The 10,182-nt window shown below is 36.6% G+C and overlaps 1 long non-coding RNA gene across 1 annotated transcript; it reads right to left on the bottom strand.

Annotated features, from left to right (window-relative positions):
• Positions 1-7,918: 7,918 nt before the first annotated feature.
• On the bottom strand, positions 7,919-9,856 carry LOC149240694 (uncharacterized). Its single transcript, XR_016245979.1, has 3 exons — positions 9,637-9,856; positions 9,091-9,218; positions 7,919-8,044 (listed from the first exon to the last, which is right to left on the bottom strand). It is a non-coding gene; the product is annotated as an uncharacterized LOC149240694 (long non-coding RNA).
• Between the last annotated feature and the right edge of the window lie 326 nt (positions 9,857-10,182).

Below are 10,182 nucleotides of genomic sequence, written 5' to 3'. Positions count from 1 at the left end.
ATAAAACCCCCGCATTACTATATACCCCGCCCCCCGGTTAGTTATAACCATAGTCATAATGTAAAATAGGGATTAATAAACTTATTTGAAGTTTGTTAATAACCTTCCCCGCCGCGCTATAACGGGATTAATTAACCATCTAGGTTAGTTAATAACCATAACCCTGACCAATAGAATCACGTCCGATACGATTAAAACACTATTAATTATATCGGGCTCGCATCCATAACTCCCTGCCATCTCCAATGCCCGTCCGCCATCTAATCCTTACATTCCCATCCAATGGTCGATGATCATATTGCAACCACCCTTTCCACCTCGTTTTAACTCGCAATTGTTCGGTGGTTTTCTATCGGACCTCCGCCACGCATCGCGCTCCGAATATGCTCGCTTGCCCTTCGCCTGATACCACTTAGCCCAAAAAGCGGTGTGGGGTAAACTACTTACCACCCTTCGTGTGACGACGAAACATCCCATCACGCTGACATCACCCGCCCAATAAATGCCAAAAAATACCCGCCAAACCAAATTTCGTTAAAAGAACGAAAAAAAGTCATTTTCACCATCATTCTCTACGAACTGTGCTCCATGCAAAATCACGTGCAGTCGACTGTTTGAGCATTTAGTCTGCCACTCGGCCAAGAAACTTCAGCATCATGCTCGGCAACCCATCAACCAACCTGCATTGTACGACTTTCCTCTTTAAATGTAGGTATTTATCCATTTAGCCCTACAACCCTGTAATTCAAGTTTTCCACTCAAAATTCTACCTAAGGTAGCCAAAATTCTCAGTCTAAATGGTTTGTTTAATCCATAAAAGATTTATAAACCTGTTGTTTAGTCCAATTTTCCACAAAAGCCTGAATTCCAGTTTGAATACACAAGAACCAAACATGGAGACTCTCGTGGCCCTAAATGTCGCACCCATGAATGCACCTCATAAAGACTTCAATTATTTACCCCTGGCCGATAAAGATTTTCAAATAAAAGATTTATCTGGTAATGTGAACCATCCTCAAGCCTTCTGCCACGTCAGGGATAGCGATCTCAATAACTCTGATATTTTTGGACTTTGGGAGTCAAACCTTCCCATGTACTTCCTCCCCTCAGTCCATGTTTTCCCAGATATCATTCATCAATGTTGTGCCAACTATGACCCTGTCCATAGAGCAGTTGTGTCCCCATCCCAAACTGTCATTTTTCCCATAACTGTAGAATCTATCAATGCAATGTTACAGTTCCATCCCACTCAGCCCCTTGCTCCCCTTTATATGAGACATCTACTTGAAAAAGCTTCTCAATTGCCAAAAATAGAGATAACCCGTATTGTTCAAACCTTTATGCTACCAGAGCATCAGCCTATAGGCCCACCTCCCTATCTACATACCTTTTTCACTGAAACTGGCAGACTTATTGTCGACATGATATCCCTGATATTGAGATTTAATTCCAGTGAGTATGTTGATGATATCACTCTAGTTCTACTGTCAATGTTTACTCCAGGACAACCCCCTGCTGTCAAATATGACTATGCCACTTTTATTGCCAACAAAATTCATAGTCAATTCCTGAATTTGGAAAGATAAGGAGTTTTCAAATATACATCTTTGATATACCACCTTCTATTATATCATCAGCGAGACAATTTTTCTTTTCCCATCAGGAAATTGGACTCAAAAGGAAATCGAAGGTCTGTGATCTTCTGGACCTCTATCTTCCATAATACCTATGAGTGCCCTTATACCTATAATGAGTTCATCGATTGGTTTGTACATCCAACTTCTACTCTGCTGATAGGAGTTCCCCCTCCTAAAATCTCTAGTGACATGAAAAAGATTTTGCAGCTCTCTAAACAGTACAAGATAGGTGACTGGTACCTGTACCAAAATCACACAAAAATCAGAATTTATGGGTGTGAACTTTTCCCTTTTAAGCTACCTAAATATGTGCCCATGAGATTATTTGCACTAGAGTATTTCAGACAGATCATAAAGACAGATTTAGACAATTTTTGTAATGTAAAGAAGAAGGCTCAGTTAAGAATCAAAAACTAGTTAGGCCCTTATGTCATCCATTCTAGAGATGCATGGCAAGAAGCTGAGAAGATTTTAGGAGACCACCTTAAATTGAAGAAGAGTTTTTGGTGGGTGCCATATGACCCAAATAGTTTCATAAGTGACAGAAAAGTAAAGAACAGGCTATCAGTTTATGTACATCATAGGATCCCAGAAATTGAACAGTATGCAAATCAGGATGAATGGATAGAAGAGACCCTAATACAAGAAATTAGTGAACAAGAAAAGAGAGAAACTGCTATGGAAGATCTTGAAAAAACCCTTGACCTAGACTCTTTTGGACAGGTATCTTTCAAGCTACCTCAACAATCAGGAATTGGAACATCCTCTGTTGGAACTTCTCAGCAGCCTGCACTAAAAACCAACATACCAGTTACAGGGACCTCCAAGGGCAAAGAAGTAGAGACCACAGAGCAGCCTACAATGACAGATCAGCCAGGAATGTCCAAGGAACAGAGTCAGGGGAAAATTCCTCCAGCGCAAACTAAAGCAGCAGAAATTCTTGCATTACACACTCCTCTAAATGAGGAAAGGAACAGGAAAAGAGATAGAGAAACCACTACACCAATCACTGGACCTGCAAAACAACCTGGAGAAAAAAGGCAAAGACTGAATCCTCTTTCAAAAGAGGAAATCATTGAAGAAACCACTGACAGCCTAAGAGGTGAAATGTTAGTCAGCCAGCAGACTTCCCCAGTGGTAGAAACATCAAATAGCTCACGCAAGCAAGAGCTAGAAAGACAGCACAGTGTAGAAGTATCATCCAGCAGGCCACAGAGCAAGCAAGCTTCAGACATTATGAAGACTTTCACCGAGATAAAGGCCAGAAATGACCCAATAAGGCTTCAAACTTATGGTCAATATCTGAAAATGGCTCCCACAAACCAGTAGAGATTAATGTCAGCTTATGACATTAAAGAAGGAAAAATGTTGATGAGTTACTTTAAGCCAAAAGTGAAGCAACCCCAGTCAGCAGCAGATTATATCAGAACAAATTTGGAGGTCCTAGCCAAAGACATTCATCCTATGGACCAAATTGAACTTCACAAGCAGACTAGGGAAATGGTTTATTCCACATTGACTGACAAAGCAATGCTAGCCCACTAGCTACAAAACTCCTTGGACAACACCACAACTCAATTACATTCGGAGAGGGCCTCTTCTCTGGCCAAGGATAACAAAATCAAGTCATTAGAGGAGATCATCATTGAACTGGGACATGATCCCAAAGATGCTAAAGGCATAAAGGCACTAATTAAGAAGAAAGAAGAGGACATTGATGCCCTGAGGAAACAACTGAAACTACCTCCTTCAAGGCACCCACAGATCGCAGAAGTTATCCAACAAAAATTAGAAGAATATATGATGGACCTGCTCATGAAACTCAATGAAAGATTAAATGATACAGAGTAGGCACTAGAAACAACACTAAAATAGAGGCAGGGAGAGTCGACCTCTCAGCCTCCTAATGTATTCCCTATAGTCTCAACTGCAGTCCCCTCCACACTTGGAACAACATTGGCTCCAAATGTCCCAACAGCTACAGCAGAGGTCATCACAGGTACATCAACAACAGCAACAACACCAGGCAACAGTACTAATATGAGCACAGAAGAATTGATAAAGTCCACGGAAGAATTGAGGTTACAGGTTACAGAATTGAAACAGGTGAAAGAGAAATTGGCAAAGGCAGAGAAAAATTATGATATCTCCAAAATAAGTGTTGTAGAAAAGACAAGGGAAGTTAAAGCCTTAGAGAATAAAGTAAGAACATTAGAACAAGAGCTCACTTTTGATAAGCCCTTGGCAGAGATCAGGAAAATCATTTGGGCCAACATCATTCAATCCATAAATGATGTTTGGCCATCCATCACAGTGATATATGAGCAGATTGACTTAGTGCAACTATCACATAAAGAAATTCAAAAGGCAAGAGCTTTGTTGGGACAGATGCCTGAACAAGCCAACTGGCTTATACAGTTTTTGAATAACAGAAATAGGGAGCAGCTAGAAGCACTGGGCATCCCAGACAGGACAGACACCATTCTGGAAATCAAAAAGGTGTAAACCAAGAGGACTTTAATGCAGAATTTAGAAAGGAGGTGCCAAGATATGCAAGTAGAAATCAATTCCTTTATCGAAAAATTCACAGTTTTGCAGAATAAAAGGCTACCAAGTCCTTTGGTCATCAATGACAAATTAATGAAGCACATTGATTATGTAGATAAACTGAATAAGTATGCTAGAGATCAAGGTAGCTCATCAACAAGTGCATCAGGAGCAAAAGAACTCCCCACAGGCCGAGTTCTCTATGATAACTTGGAGAACTTATTTTATATTGAGCATGAGGTAAAACACTTGTTCCTACTTCAGCCTAATTTTTTCAGATATACAGAGACTGATGAAACTTTCAGGAGATTTCAAAAACACAGAATGCCAGAGAAAGAATGGTGGGAAAATATGTTGGAAATTTTATAAATTTATCTTTGGTATCTTTGGTAAAATGTAAATTTTGGGCCATTTACCATGGTGAAATAAATAGAGATGAATAAGGGTCAAGCAGATCAAAGTGTATCAGAGCAGGTAAAGAGTATCAGTTAAAACAGGACAGCCAGCACGAAGTTACCATTGAAGACAACATGCAAGACAAATTCCAGGGCCTACCTCCAGCACACTCAACAATAAAAGGATTAGCATAACATCAGTTTACCTTTCTCCTATCTTCGAGACTAGTTGTCTCTATTTTCTTGTAAAATATAGTTTATCATCACTAGAATATATCTCACTCTGTTATGAAATATTTTGTGTAAAATATTTTGTATAAATACCCCCTTAGTTGGAGTATTGAAGGGTGGATTCATATACATTGTTGTAACATTGGTTATTTTGGAATAAAGTGCTAATTGGATCAAACTTTCGTATGGCTTGTTGGATGAAGAATTGAAGCTAGAGACTTTTCACAAATTTCTTGAATCAAACACCGGATCAATAAGTCATCTATACCTTGTGTTTTAAAAGTTTTCCTTGTTTCTTATATCATCTGTGTTCATATCTGAATGATAAACAAAAATGATTAATTCATAATAGGCTTGATTGCATTCTGTTTTCAAAAGTTATCATTCTCCATGTTTTCTTTTGAAGTAGAATAAACAGTGAAATCCTGATTGCTCCTGTTTTCTATTTCATTCACTTTGATTATTGCTTAAAGAATACTTAACTGCTCTTTGGTATTAATTAATTCAATTTCCCTTTTAAAATAGGTTGAAGGATTCTTAACTACTCTTCACCCATTTTGAAACCATTCAATTTATTTCAAATATTTATTTATTCCTTGTTTGACCATCTTGCTTTGTAAAACCATCTTTTGTTAAGAAACCAAGTCCAGTTAAGCCATCTTCCTTGACTCCATTAGCCCAATGGCCTAAATTAGCCAATCCCACCCCTCTGCTATTGAATCTCACCACCCAAACTCAAACAAACTCCTAAACTTCACAACTAGCTTAATATCTTTAAAAAACAAAGCTAAATCATAAAGAGAAAGCCCTCTCTGGATGTAGATTGGCTAGAATTTGCATCTAAAAGATTAGTTTGTGGTTACCTCGGCCTCCTTTCCCCTTCTTACAACTTCTGGGAAAACCTAAGTGATAACAGACTGCAAAAAAAAAAAAGTGTCTATATACTAAAATTTTAAAGTGAACTACACAAAAAAGAATATGAAGAATATGATTAAATTAGAGAGTTGTGCAAGAAACTTTGTAATATCACCTATAAATATTAATATCTAGGACTTATCTTAATATTTTTATTTGCTTTGAAATGAGAATAATCGTGTCCTCGAACTAGCTAGTTAACCGATGCGAAGAAATTTAGGAATACTTTTTTATTCGTCAAAATTCAAGAAAAGAAATTTTAGAATATTAATATTCAAATGAATTCGTTATATTATTTTATATATAATATAATTATATAGTTTAAATTAAATTCCATAAAATAAGAAAACATTTAAATTAAAATATGTCAATTCTCGAAAAGGTTTACTAATATATTTTGCCAAAATTTTTAATATTTATTATATAAAAAAACATACCTATAATATATCATAGGTTGTTTTCATTCATAAACATTCAGTGCAAAAAAATTGTCTAAGAGCTCCTCTTCTGATTAGAGATTGGATATATAAATATCAAAATAATAACTTAGTTGTGTCCACCACAATGCAATAACATCATCTTATACCAAAATTATTATTTTTTAATTGAAAACTGGACTTATAAATATTAAAATAATAACTTCCCAAAACTGAATATGTAAGCCTTCAAATAATAACTTCCCATCTTTACTACATTGCAATGCCATCACCTTATACAAACCTTTTATTATTGACATTATTTATATGATCAGACTAGCTTCTAGACAAGCATGGTGACATGATGACAAGTGGGTGCACACATTTTGACATTGATGTGCTTTCTTCCTCACATTTAGACGAAGGTGAAAAAATTAAAATAATGCGATAATGAAAATAGTGTGATATGAATTGAATTTAATCAACAACTTAATTAAAGTGAACAAATTCACAAATTTTTATTTCATCAATTCGATCAAATTTGATGAATATAACACGCCACTATAATATATGTATACAAGGAGCCACTATCGTGGCGGTAGTCCCTGCCGGGGTGTGCAGGGAATTACAAAACTTGGAACAGTGGATGCAAATATTACATGGTATGACAAGAACGATTGTGAACTTAACATAAATGCACAAAATCATTTAGGAACAGGGTTTGGAGATACAAAGTGATTGAATTAAGCTTTAATAAACATTCTATTCAATCTTGACTGAAAAATTAGTAATTCATATAAGTCAATATTACATCGTAACAAAATAGCTATGGGGCCAGTTTCTTGACTGGACTATGTTAGAAGCACTTCCGCATCAGTTGCATGAGCAACAAAAATTCCTATCAATCATTCCACATTTGTGCTTTCTAGCACGGTCATAATTTTGATGCACAGTTAGAAGCAAGCAGTCGAAATCTTCAGCTCATTCATTCTCCAAAATATCATTTTGTGCGGCTCATACAAACTCCGTTTACCTACTTATGCTCTGCAATGATTAGTCAAAATCAGGAGGGATATGGAATCAAACACTAATTAAAGATATACATAATCAAGAAGAAGAACTTACTGGGAAGGTTCAGGCCACAGATAAAGCAAAAGAAGTCATATTATTAACCTGATATGCAACTGCAAGAGAGCAGCAAACTTGTCAATAACTGTATTAACAAGCATAGGTGTTGTGATTACCATGGAAACTCCATCAGAGATTATAGGCATGAAGTACGGTTTAAACCTCTCAGTCACCAAGAGAATTAACAAGAACCCTCATTAAATTTACCATGGTTCACTTACCACGCTGATAACATACAGAAAATTTAAAGTAATGACTGAAAATGAATAGGGGGAGAAATACCAGAAGTTGACTATGAAAATCACTATGAAAATGAATTAAATGCTTTGAATGAGAGCATGAACATACCTTGTAACATAGAAACCCTCAAAGTGATTCTCCTCCATAACCAGTTGACAAAATGAAACTCAACACAATGCAAGTTAAAAGCGGCATATGACTAGGGTTTCCAATTTGAAATCCTTACCTATAACTGTATGTTTTGAAGGCAAGGTCACCATATCGCTTTCAAAACATAGAAGTTGACATGCCTGTGACTTAAATTAAAAATAATCGTGTAAAAATATGTATTCAAAAAATTTGTTTATATATATGTGGATAAATTAATCCATTAACAAGCATAGGTGTTGTGATTACCATGGAAACTCCATCAGAGATTATAGGCTGGTTCTCCAGTAGAACGGTCAACTACAGGCAGATGAAGTCGGCGTTGATCCTTCTCTGATGCAATAGATTGTAGACGCTTTGCCTTCAGCGAAGACTTAAAAGCAAATGCCTGTTAATGCAAAATCAAAGTCAGAGTAAGCTGGAGCTCTCCAAGATGGTAAGTCCCAACTACCATGTTGGAACATAGCACTGGGGCTTTTGTAATCTGTGCAAGTGAACCGATTTGGAAAATTTTCAAATCAGTGATCATGACCACTGCTTGATAGTCCATCCAGAAACCATTAGTCCTAACTAATATTATGGTAGAACCAAATTTGCAAAAAACTGTCACGCCCATTGAATCTTTGAATAGTTACATGGATTTGGAGTCTTGGATTACATAATCATACGTTCTGTCAATATATTTAGTTTGCCACCATGTTGTCAGTAAATCAGGGTCACTATGCCTAACTAGTATGTTATAATCAAATTACTCAATTAATTCAGCTTATGTCATTGTTAGATGATCTGATTAAGGCTTTGTCAACTTCATTAGAGGCATACACTAGTGTATACACAAAATAGAGCTTAATTCTGAGGAAATAGTAAAACATTGGAAACACCATATTATTAACATTTGTGGAGAACGTTCATATCAAACCACAACTGCAAATGTGGGCCTTCATCGAGACTGGACCACCCCCAATTCTTGTCATTTTCCAATGGGCAGATCAAGAAGAAAATATTTTATTGATCTTAGTGCAAATTTTCGCAACATTCTGTCATAGATTTTTCGTTCTTCTTTGAGAGACCTAATGATGTTTGTAAAGTACTTGCAGGCTGATACTATTATTTAATTTGCCAAAAAATTATTGATGAACTTGCCATTCGCATGAAAAAACCTGTAAGGATGACGAGAAAATCCAGTGCGCACATATTGAACAACTACATGGTAATTAACCTACTGATCAGTGTTTGAAAACTGCTAATTCGACAATTAGACCGAACAAACTTCCAGCCTTGATGGCATATGCTGCAATGCCTACACCTTCCTAAGCTGATGTGAAAACACTCAAACGCTTATACTAAAAACAGATATTCAACAAAACAACGAATTGAACTATAGTCTACTTTAAAAATATAGATAAGGTGGCAAAGTATAACGACTGAGCCAACCTTGGGATTATGCCTGTCACTGGATAGTCCACGCTTCTTCTTGTCTGTTTTCTCTTTTTTCCTCGAGGACGTTCCAGACTGACGGGCTCTATGGGCCTTGTGAGATTGCTCCATTGTTCTTGTATAATCTGCAGTGATAAAAATAGCATAAACTCAAATCAAATGTCCAAATTCCCTCACACAAAAATAAGTAAATAAATTGAAAAAAAAACACATATTTCTTCGTAAGTCTACTTTTGTTACTGCGACAAAAGGTTAAATGAACGAAAACCCCATTGTAATTTTGTTATTGCTGACAAAAGGTTAATGAACAAAACCCCAGTGCCCTTGGAACGTTTAAGAGGGCGTCATGAAAAAAAAAAAACAACTAGCAACCATTAAGTAATAAATAAATGGATGCTGCATATTTCAACCCAAACCCTAAACCCTGCAAATCCCGGTGATGCAAGCTTGATATGTACATAACATAAATAAGCAGAGAGATAGACGCCAAGAACAACTGCATCAATCAACACAGAAACATTTAAAGCAAGTCTCAGGCTTTACCTTTGAATTTTTCCACGAAAATAAATTTAAAATCCTCGTTAATAGCAAGCTTCTTCCAACATTGAGATGGCTTGGTATGAAACTTCTACAGTAAGTATAGAATCTAAAGCTGTTGTGCAAACTGCCTTCGGCCTCCGCTGATCATGTGGATTTCAGAAAATTAGATTTGACCAAAAGAGTAAACAATTCAAACACAGAGTGTAGAAATTCCAATATTCTTTTAATCTTTAAAAAATATATATGTGAGCTTAATAATGGTGGAAACACAAAATATGAATTCTGTACATATTTTATTTTCTGAGGTTTTCGGTTGAGAATACCTTACAATGTAACCCGCCTTAGACAATGACCTAGTTTGCAAACGGAGAACATAACTAAGGGAATAAGAACGTTTATGGCGGATGATAATGCCAGTAAAAAAACTGTAAACCTGAAGCTCCCCCCTTCACAGATCCTGCTGCTGCTGCTCGACACTCCTCGAACTTTCTCAGAGAAACCATTTCTAGACCACCGTGGATGCCCCTGCATACTTCAACGATATCCATA

This window comes from Pinus tabuliformis, chromosome 8 (assembly GCF_031772625.1).
Source record: "Pinus tabuliformis cultivar Carrire ecotype Pingquan chromosome 8, CPIR1, whole genome shotgun sequence".
Lineage (NCBI taxonomy): Eukaryota > Viridiplantae > Streptophyta > Pinopsida > Pinales > Pinaceae > Pinus > Pinus tabuliformis.
Note: the sequence above shows the minus strand (reverse complement) of the source record. Positions and strands in the feature narration are given on the sequence as shown.